The sequence below is a fragment of the Heterocephalus glaber genome, unplaced genomic scaffold (genome assembly GCF_053883595.1).
Source record: "Heterocephalus glaber isolate CG9 unplaced genomic scaffold, H.glaber_assembly_v1.0 deba00000594, whole genome shotgun sequence".
NCBI lineage: Eukaryota > Metazoa > Chordata > Mammalia > Rodentia > Bathyergidae > Heterocephalus > Heterocephalus glaber.
In genome coordinates this window covers 26,249,504-26,260,793 of record NW_028258151.1, presented here as the reverse complement: position 1 = coordinate 26,260,793, position 11,290 = coordinate 26,249,504, and the positions used below count along the sequence as shown (strand labels likewise).

Here is an 11,290-nt window from a genome sequence, read left to right as displayed (position 1 = left end):
TAATCACATTGGGGGAATACAATATCCAATTCTCATAAATAGGCTGACTAGACAAAAAAGTCAATAAAAATATATTACAGTCCAACTATTAAACAAATAGGCTTAACAGTTATATCCATATGGTTTCATTCAACATCAGAATGCACATTTTTTAGCAGCACCTGAGACTCTTCCAAAATAAGCCCTATATTAGCTACAAAACATGCTTAAATAAATACAAAAGAATTCACGTAATCGTCTGCATATTATCAGATCATAGTGGGAGCAAAATAGAAATCAATGGTCCAAGAAACCACAAAAAATATCCAAAGCCATGAAAATTTACACAATACTCTCTTGAATAATAGTGGGTCATAGATGAAATAAAGGAAGACAGTTAAAAAGTTCCTAGAATCAAGTAACATAGCACAGTGTCCCAAAGCCTATGGGACACAATGAAAGCTGTTCTAAAATGGAAATTTATAGCTGTTAATGCACACGATAGAAAAATAGAGCAAGCCCAAATAAATAACATAATGTGTATATCAAGGTCCTAGAGAGATAAGAATAATATAAATCCAAAACTGTAGAAGGAAAGAAATTATAAATATCACAGAGAAATTAATGAAATTAAATTAAAAAGTACAACACACCAACAAATCAAAGAATTGGTTATTTGAAAGCATAAAGCCAATTGGCAAAAATGAAAGATTTATATTAATGCAACTAGAAATAAAAATAAGGCAAATCACACTGGACACAAGCGAAATCCCGAGTATTGTAAGAATGCACTTCAAAAACTTATGTTTCAAAAAGTGGTGCTGGGGTTTTAGCTCAGTGGTTCTGCCACCTGCCTTGCAAGCGCAAGGACCTGAGTTCAATCCCCTGTACCAAAAAAAAAAAAAAAAAAAGTGGAGAATCTAGAAGAAATGAATAAATGTCTAGACACATATGGATTACCAAAACTAAATTTAGAAGATATAAAAACCCTGCATAGACCAATAATAGGCAATGAATTCAACATCTGCCAACAAAGAGGAGTCTAAGACTTGATGGAATCGCCACTGAATTTTACAAGAACTTCAGGGAAGAACGAACACCAATATTCCTCAAGCTCTCCCACGAAACTGAAAGCAAACACTGTCAAACAAGACACTTGCAAAAAACAAAAAAGCAGTAAGTCGTTAAAACATCACACATCATGACCAAATAAGCTTCATCCCAGGGATGCAAGAATGGTCCAACACAGGTAAAATCAACAACTCAGTTGAGTTTCAGTCACATAGGAGTAAGAAGTTCTGCTGTGCTATATTGCAGAGAAGAGTGAGTACAGAGAGCGATAATGTATTATTTATTTCAAAAAGATAAAGCACTTTGAAATGATAAAAATATAAAGAAATGACATGAATAAATTGTAAGTGACTGAGAATACTGACATTACCCGTTTAGTGACTTACCTGTTTAACGACTGCTTGGACTCACCACCCACAGCTGGGACTGACGACCTGCATTTGGACTTCCGCGCCAGTGAGGCCTTATGGCAGCTTTTCTGCAGTACAGTACTGTAATTTCTGCTGGTTGTACTGTACAGCATAGTACTGTAGTTTTATGTTCCATTATACATTACTGTACTGCATGTAAGAGTTATGCAGATAAAAGCAAAGTCATCAAGGGCTGGGGATTTAGCTCAGTGGTTCCGCTGCCTGCCTGGCAAGCAGAGGGACCTGAGTTCAATCCCCAGTACCAAAAAAAAAAAAAAAAAAAGGCAAAGTCATCAAATTGCAATTTCCTTTACATGTTTTTTCCTGAATATTTTTATATACTATATACAATTCCTCACTGAGTGACCAATTCATTTGACAACACAGTGGCAAGAACTGAACTCAGTTGTTAAACGAGGTACATTTGTGTCTTATACCAATTAAAATGTTCATTTGTTAAGTAAATTTTCAAAATTTTCCAAATTTATTATTACCCAAAACAAAAACTTAAAAATTATTTATACTTTCCTTAAGGCAAACAATATATGGTTTAAGATTTCTATGTAGTCTTTTAAAATAGGATTTAAAAAATTTTGTTAATACTTACAGGCCATGTTTAATAAACTCAAACACGGGAGACATTATTCCATAATTTGGTTGTGTTCCTTTTATCATTGTAATTTTCCACACTTTAGTTTACAAAATGGGAGCATAAATTTATGGGAAATTAACTTTGAAAGTGAATAAAATCAAAGATAAAAATGCTTGCCTACCTCTGGTAGACTGTTACCAAACTTTCACATCATTACTATTTATTTTAGGAAAAAATATTAGAAAACTTACAATTAGAGATAATTATAGTTCTTATATTTCAAATGCAAATTAAAACTTTGCAAATCACTTAATTTAACTATCTTTGGTACATTCATATCTCCATCCTGGGGGTGTGTGAATTAGTATCCTATTACTGCTATACTACATTGCCACCACCTTAGTGACTTAAAACAGCACCCACTCACTTTTTACAGCTCTGGAGGTCTCAAGATGTCACCAGAACTGAATTTCTTTTAGAGGACCCAGGAAAGAATGCGCTTTCTTGTCTTTTCCTGTGGTTTGTGACCACTTCCGGCATCTTTGAAGCCAGCAGGATAATCAGTTTTCCAACCACTTTCTCTGCTTTAATCATCACACTACCTTTTTATCTGTAATTTTGTTCCCTAGACTTCTTTCTTATAAAGAGCTCTGTGATTACATTGGGTTAATCTAGCTAATCCAGGAAAATCTGGCCATTTCAAAATCCATAATTTAATTCCATTTTAAAGTCCTTGTTACTATTTAAGATAACATGTTCACAGTTTCCAAAAATTAGGTTGGGTTCAGGGCGGTTATTCAGTAGGTAAAAATAAACACTTGCTCATATTCACTACAAAATGTTGAACTCCCTGGACAATAAAACAATAGTTTTAATTATGTTTCATATCATAGAATATTCAGCACTGTAAGGATATTGGACATGTATTCATTTCTAAACACAAAACACTGAGGTGCCTCAACATGGTACTTCCCAACTATTAAATCATAGTCTCATGTCTTCCACTCATTCCTTGATCTTATTCACAACTCTTACTGACTACTATATAGGATGCTGTTCATCTGTTTTCTTTTACAAAAGGAAAAGAGAAAAGAACCTTTTCTCACAAGTGGACAAGTAATAGTTTGGAAAGATTTAGAATTACTTTTGGAATAAGTTCTTTTGCAGGTACCTGGATAAGAAACTTATCTTATCACTGATTCTGGCAAAGTAAGTAATATACAAGCAGCTTGAAACAGAAAATAATAACAGCAACGTATTCACTTTCATCTTTCGACCATCCTGTCTATACCACCTCCTGGGAAATTTCTCAGTCCTTCTTTCATTCTTTGAAGTTTGTAATTGCTATGGAAACTGCAAAGAATTTTCTTATCGAAAACAAAAACTATTGAAAATAGTTTATTTCAGTGATTGAAGAAAATGTGGTTTTCAGAAATTTTCAGAGGAATTTCTTTTCATAAACATCTAAAGAAAGATCTACATTAATATATAATATTTATAAAAGATTTTATAGATACTTAGTGCATAGTTTTACTAAGTAGCTACTGCATAAAACAAATAGCACATTTTGAATATTAGATTCTTTGTTAAAAGAAGTGAAATCAATTATTTTCATTTAAAAAATAGAAAATTTTGCATTCCTCTACATTCATAATATTAAAATTCGTGTCATTTATGTGTACTGTGTAATTTCTTCTTCCAGATAACATGTGTACTACAGATATAATCATATAACATCATAAGAACAAAAATATTTCTTTGTTTCTAGTTACATATTGTACATATTTTCTTGAAACCATTACCTTTTAAATTCAAAGAGTTTAAAATAAAGACTGATCTATAAATCAACCATTTCTATATTTTAATGCACAGATTTTGACAGAATTTCTATATGTTACAGAATGGAATGTTTGTAATATTTGTAGTTACTATTAATTTATTATAACATTAAGAATTTAATTTGTTATGTTAATATTTAGAATGCACATGTTTTCCAAAGTACCTAAGGTCTAAGATCAGATTTTCATTCTAACACAATGAGCGAGGTAGTTGGTACAGCCTTTTATAACCTTTAGTCAAGAAAACTAAAGTTCAATTGTTTTTCTTACAAGTTGTAGGTATCAAGAGAAGGCTATCTAACACAGTGGTTAAAAAGAGATCATTGTTATCTATGAGAGATGTGATTAATAGCATTTTTCAGTCTCTAGCGAATCTCTTGGCCTCAGTTTTCTCATCCATAAACTAGAACTGAGGATACTTTCTATCTTTAGCTGCCACTCATTAGTACAAGAAAAATAACCATAGATAGAAAAAACACATTGAGATGTAAAACAAAAAAAATGTTGGTACTATTTCCCACACACATCAAAAAAAAAACCCTTTCAAATTTGTGAATATGTATTTTGGCTTATAAAGTATATATTAAGCATATATACATTAATTTTTAAAATTTTATGAATTGTTAAATAAATCATGACTAAACTAATTAAAATGCATTGCAGCTATATTACATTGCACAACTTCCCACAGGCATTTTTCTTCTTTACTTGCTGATCAACAAGACATCTTAAGACATGGATTCCTGATTAATGATCTTGTTAATAAACTAATCTAAATGCATGCTTCTGGGCATCTCTTAAAGAAAATAAGATTTTGAGAAAGCTAGCAGAAGAGAAACACAGTTTTTTAATAATGCATACATTTGTTCACTCCTATCTCCCTGCCTTTTGCTTGCAATGATATGTTTTGATAGCTGTAAATAGCAGGGATTTGTGGATGAAAGACACTGCCTACCTGAAGGTATTTTACCACTCGATTTGACATACCATTAAATCACCCCAATGGCAAAAATCAGTAAAAACTGCTTAACCTTCAGCTGTGAAATGTAATAATTATATAGTGGTTTTACTAGAGATGATAAACATTTTGCAAAATTGTGATTGCTTTAATAATTTTTAGTGATAACACAGCTCCATTGGAACACATATGGTTGATGTTAAAGTAGATGTTGTGAAGAAACATTTGTCAAAGTGTCACATTTGTCAAAGTATACTTGCCTTATGTTGTGAGTGTTACAAAGAGTCAGACAATTTTCATTTTGTGTTTTGTTTCATAATCTTTAGAGTTTTAACTGATTCTTTGCTCCTTGGAACAGACAATGATAGTTTTCATTACATAAAATCTGGGTAAAGAATAAGACATTTTGTTTATATGAGCTCTACAATTATATCAAAACCGTGTTGTTTTCAGAAAATATATAATAATTACATAATGGTGGCCAGTATGGATACTTAAGATCTTGCATTAGGATAGGATTTTCAGGTGTTGTCCAAAAACCAGTTCATCTCATGAACTCATTTTAACATAAAAAGAATTATTTGTTTGCCATAATCAGTGGTTGTGTCCATTGATTTTTTGGTGGGGAATAAAGTTCTAAAAAAGTTAAGCCATTTTTTTTTTCAGAAACAAAATACATGTTAGTGCCAATGCTATGACTAGATCCACCCTCTTTGTACTCATTATGCAATTAATTCTTACTCACTGTATTAGTTAACTAATGCTGTAGAACAAATTACCGCAAAATTAGTGGCTTAAAACAACGCTCACTTTGGTCTCTGTTTTGGTGGGTCAGCATTCCAGATATAGCTTAGCTGAGCCCTTTGACTCAGAATCTCCCACACTTGCAATCAAGGTATCAGCTGAGGCTTCTGTCTCATCTCAAGTCTTGACTGAGGAATAGTCTACTTCTAAATTCATGTAGCTTATGGTCATAAATCAGCTTTTGTGGACTGTGTGACCAAAGACCTCAGTTTCTTTCTGGCCATTGGGTGGGCACCACTTTCGGTTCTTTGACACATGAACGTCTCCATTCAGCAGCTCAAAATGTGGCACTTTGCTTTGGCAAAGCTGGCATGTAAGATATAAACTTAAGTACTTTAACCTTGCACGTGACATCTTACTACCTTTGTTGTATTCTCTTGGGAAAAGCAAGTTACATATTTTGCCACCACTCAAGGGGAAGGAATAAGCAAGTTCTTGAGTACCAGAAGTTGGAGATAACTGATGATCACATTTAGAACCTGTATAATATTATCTCTTTATTAAAGCTCTGGAAAACGGCACAACTCCCTCACCTAATCTAGAGGCATCATCTTGAATTTTTACTGCCTACATAAATCAACCTTTCAGGAACACAAGGAAAATTAAAAACAAGGCTTCTGATCATTCCCAGTGATATATCCATCCACTGAAATAATATTCTAGACCTTTTCATTATGCCTAATTCAACAACCTTTCCTCCTCCATGAACTTAGGTATCCTCTTCTTTTTAATCAAGTTTTAGCACTCTGCAGTATTTTCACAGAACTGTTTATGGCTATCTCATAGTAAAACAATTACTATGTTGAGTTCTTTCATACAAAGACTTTTAATTTTGTCAGCATTTTACTTACCATGGTTTAATTTTCAATTTATTTGAACATTCTTATTTTTACTAATATTTCTTGTGCTTTAGATTATGATATCTAAAATGATACTATTATATACATTTGCTATAGCGGTCACTATCCATAGGGCTTTCTATAGATAAAGATTCATTGATATTGTTGGCTAAATTGATGAAAAAATAACTCAGAGTACTAAAATTCACTATTGATCTTCTACTCCATCTTCTTCGTTCTTATTCATGTGAAAGACCTTGAAATAAATCTTGCAAACTCAATATGTGAACTTTCTTATTATCACCAATTCTGACTTCTTTCTGTTGCAATAAACTGTATTTCTCACTAGCAAGAATTTTTCTCCTTGTTCCAAATAAAAAGATGTCACTCAGAAGAACTATCCTAAATTTTTGAAGACTTCCATTAAGAAACTATTTTTTTATATATTTAAGTGTTATTTGTGTTGTCATGATTAAATTACTATAAGACAAAACATGTTTTCCTTAAAATAAAATATATTCAGTTACATTTTGCATAAATAAATTTACTATTTGCTAATTCTACATTTATTAGAAAGAAAAAATTTATGCAGAGTGGTTGACATGGAAACAAGAAAAAATAGGAATTTAAACTTAAAGCTTCCCTGGTTACCAGGTTAAAAGATTGTAAGAGTGATGGAAGAAACCAGAATTTATCAGAAAGTAGCACTTTCAATTTCATTGAGTTAGATGCAGTTTAAATATTCAGCAGGCTAAGTAACATCATCCATTCTACACATGGGCAAAAATGATAAAAATATAAAGAATGAAGAAAACTAAACATATTGAAAGGTAAAGAATTTGTTGCTTGGGGCCAGGGATTTAGCTCAGTGGTTGCAGCGCCTGCTGTGCAAGCACAAGGTCCCCAGCTAGATCCCTGGTACCAAATACAAAGGAAAACAAAACAAAAAAACAACAAAGACAAGAATCTGTTTCTCAATGACAATCCCTGGAGATAAATATTTTAAGACTTTCCTTAAATATTGAAATTCTTAATTTGCAGGTTAGAATCCAAAGAGTGACTGGAAGAATTTAGGACAACTTTCTCCAAAAATTTGATATCAATTATTCAGTGTATCTACATAAAATTATTTTATGTCAGCTGAGTTCCTTTAATTTATTAACTTATGATGTGAACTAATGAAACCTTAAAATCATCCCTGGCATATAAACAAAATTGTTAAAACTTTTATATTACATTCTAAAATCCCACCCTACCTTTCCACCTATTCATCAGACAGGTGATACACTCCGATTTAACCAGCATTCAAAGAGGGAAGAATTAAAATATGAATCATGTATATCATAAACCTTGCCTTTAAAATCTTTGTTCAACTTTTTCAGTGCTTTCTGTGGCAACAGAAAATAATAAGCAGTGAAACTAGGACTTTATTTGGGATACTGAGAGCTCAAACAATAGTACCCTAGGACCCAAACAGGAATTCTGACTTGGGCATTGCACATCAGGGGTTCCTGCTTTTTCAAATAACTTCCCTATCATTTGCTAAGTCCTCCTCCCCAGCCTGAGATGAGACGGAGTTGATGCTGATATTTAAGCTACATGATTCAATGCCAGAGCACAAGTATGAGAGCCTCAGTCAATAGTATTTCACCCCTTGAACAGTCTCCCCAACTTGCTAAATCCCCATCCCCACATGTGCAGTTGCCTAGATTCTCTAACAACCTCCAGGTCCAGAACTTGGAAAATGAATCATTTCCTCTGACTTATTTTGTATTTGTGTGTTTGTGTGAGACTGCACAAAATCAGGGTGTCAGAAGTTGCATTAATGCTGATTTTAGGAGAGTTTAATTTATGCTAGACACAAGACAAGTTCATCACCCTAGGCCACAAACTACCCAGTGCATTTTAGGTTTGAATTGTATGAGTAAGCCTAGGAATCCTCCCTTGATGGTCAGTCCATTCTCATCTGTCCATGCTGCAATCACCTTACTACCTTGATCTACATTCTGCAAGGGTGACAGGAATAGCTGGATGAAGACATCACTCTCTGTGCCTCTGCCATTGGGCAGAAGAGAGGTATCACATTCCTGAGGACTCTAGAATGTGTGCTGGACATTCACCTAGTGACAGCTGTGCTATTAAACATGGAAGATTTTAAGGAGATCTCAATGGTGTTCTCTCTTTACCTCCAACTCAAACATCATCTCCTGAGGACTCCATTTTAGGTCAAACCATATGAGCGAGGAATATTTACAAAAATATTACTGCTCATTTTGCTCTGCTCTTAGCCTTCCACCTTTCTTTTCCCCAGAGGGTGGTGTGTATAGAAGACTGAAAAATCTAGAACGCAGTGTTTAAAACCCAAAATATTCCACAAATATATAGGTACAGTATGTGATAGATTTCTTTTTAAATTTGCAACAGCTGAATTTAGCACGGTCCACTAGAATCCCTAACTTGTTTTATGTAGCTAGATATTCTCTTGCATATTATTTTAATTCCCTAGTCATTTCTTTCATTATTTTAAAGTTAGTCAATGACTACCCTAAGGATTACAATTAATATTTGAATTTATAAGAAACTGGTTCCAAATGATGTCTAACTTAATGTTTACTGTAGAAAAAAGTTTGTTCCTATATAGTCACTCCCTCTTCCTTTGTGCTATTGTCTTATAAATTACATCATAAAATTACATCATTATCTATTACCTGCACATAAACAGGTTTAGCAGTGGTCTTTAAAATCGAAAATTGAGAAATAATATTTTATATATTTTTTACTTACCATGTCTCTTTATTTCTCATGTGGCTTCCAATTACTGTTCAATGTCCTTTCATTTGACAATGAATGATTTCCATTAGTGTCTTTTGTATGGCAGTTCTCATGGCAGCAGACTCATTCAGGTTTTGTTTATCTTCAAATGTCTTTTTTATCTTCATTAAGCAATAAGTTTTAGTTTATCAGATGAAACAGACTTGCAACATAGTTTGTATGGATGCAAAATAACCATCTTCAGCAAGTGACAAGAAACTCGGCCAAAAGGGAAGAAACATACACTGAGAAAAAAAAGGGGGAGGTTCTAGAAATTAAAAATCAAAGCATTACAAAGGACTTTATCAAGAAATGCTATCTCCCCCACCCCAGTTGTTGGAGGGCCACAAGAGCATGAAGCACTGTGTTCATGTCAAATGTCAGATCAGAGCATCCTAATGCAACCCCACCCCCCCAAAAAAACAACCCTGCCACTCCAACCATAGAACCCTAAATCTAGAGTTCAAATTCAAAAGAAGAGAAAATGGTAATTGAAGGAGGTGATAAAAGCGGTGATAATACTATGAAGGTGTTGTAATTTCTCTCCTTGGGGGTGGGGGATGGGTGGAGAACGCTCTTTAGGATTTGCAGTTAGAGGCTAACCCTGTGAGGTCCTCTTGAAGTCCATCCCTGGAGTCAACACAGGAAGGTCACACAAACCAGTTCCTGTGCAGAATCCCCATCAGGACCAGTTTCTCCTGGATCTCCAGCGGGTTCGTGGCATCTGGCAGGTCCTGCTTGTTGGCAAAGTCGAGGATAATGGCGTCCCTCACCTCCTGGTCATTGATAATGTGGTGCAGCTCCTGGCGGGCCGCCTCCATGTGGTCTTGGTGGGCGCAGTCCACTAGAAAGATAAGGGTCCAGCAGTAGTAAAGCCTCCAGAGCTGAAGGGGCTAGTCCTGGATGCCTGTTACAGGCCAAAGCTGGTTGAGGAAATGGGCGGGAAACGACCTGTCAATTACAAGATCCCAGGGCAACTCCAGGACCCGTATGTAGCACTTCTCGCGAGCTCCCGTGAAGGAGTGGACAGCATAAAACAGCGGCCCTCGCGGAAAACCACTGTCTGGGTGAGTTCACACCGTAGCTCTTGCTACGTTTTTGAGGCTCCACGAGTACTTTTAGTTTTGCTTTTCACCCTCTTTTTTCTTTGTTTTTGCTCCGCATATCTAGTTTTGCCCCCATACCCTTTCATTCCGCCTTTTTCAAATTAACTCTTTAGCACCGTTTTTGCCTTGTCTCGTCCATTTCTTCGTTCCAGCCAAGAAGAACCTGGAACACTTTTGACTGGCGAGCCAATTTTACAGGAACTTCCCTGTAACACCCCCACATCCCATGTGTTGAACTCTTTGTTAGTCACACTCTCTGTGTGGAAACCCACTGTGGGGATGGTGGTCACTGATGGGCCCAGGTTCACCTTGTACAGGATGGTTGTCTTGCAGGCTGCGTCCAGGCCCAACATGAAGATCCACATGTCCTTGTTACTGAAGAATTTGGATAACACATTCTCTATTGCATCATTTTTTTTTTTTGAGAGATTTGATCTACCTGTGTTGTTCAGATGGGCACCAAACTCTAGGTTCAAGAGATGCTCCTGCCTTACTCTCGTGACTAACTGGAACTATAGACAGGTCACTCGACCTAGATTTTACTTCGTAGCCGGTTAAGAGTGTTTCTGGATATAGTATCTTCAGTGACATTCTTTGTTCTTTTCAGCACTTTGAATAGGTTATCCCATATCCTTCAGATCTCTGTTTTCTCATAAGACATCATAGGTTAATCTTACTAAGGGTAACTTGTTCATAATGCCTTTTCCCTGCTTTCCAAAGTCCTTAACTTTGGCTTTCCTCAATTTGATTATGATGTAACTAAGTGTGGTAATCTTTGAGTTTCTACTAATTGGAGCTTGTTTAGCTTCTTCAATATTTAACTTCACGTCTTTCATAAAATTTGGAAAGTTTTCAACCATTCTATTTTAAATATGTCAACTT

General features: G+C 34.9%; 1 pseudogene; it reads right to left on the bottom strand.

The window, feature by feature from the left end:
* Positions 1–9,281: 9,281 nt before the first annotated feature.
* Positions 9,282–10,999, bottom strand: LOC101701143 (ADP-ribosylation factor 6-like; annotated as a pseudogene).
* Positions 11,000–11,290: the final 291 nt, after the last annotated feature.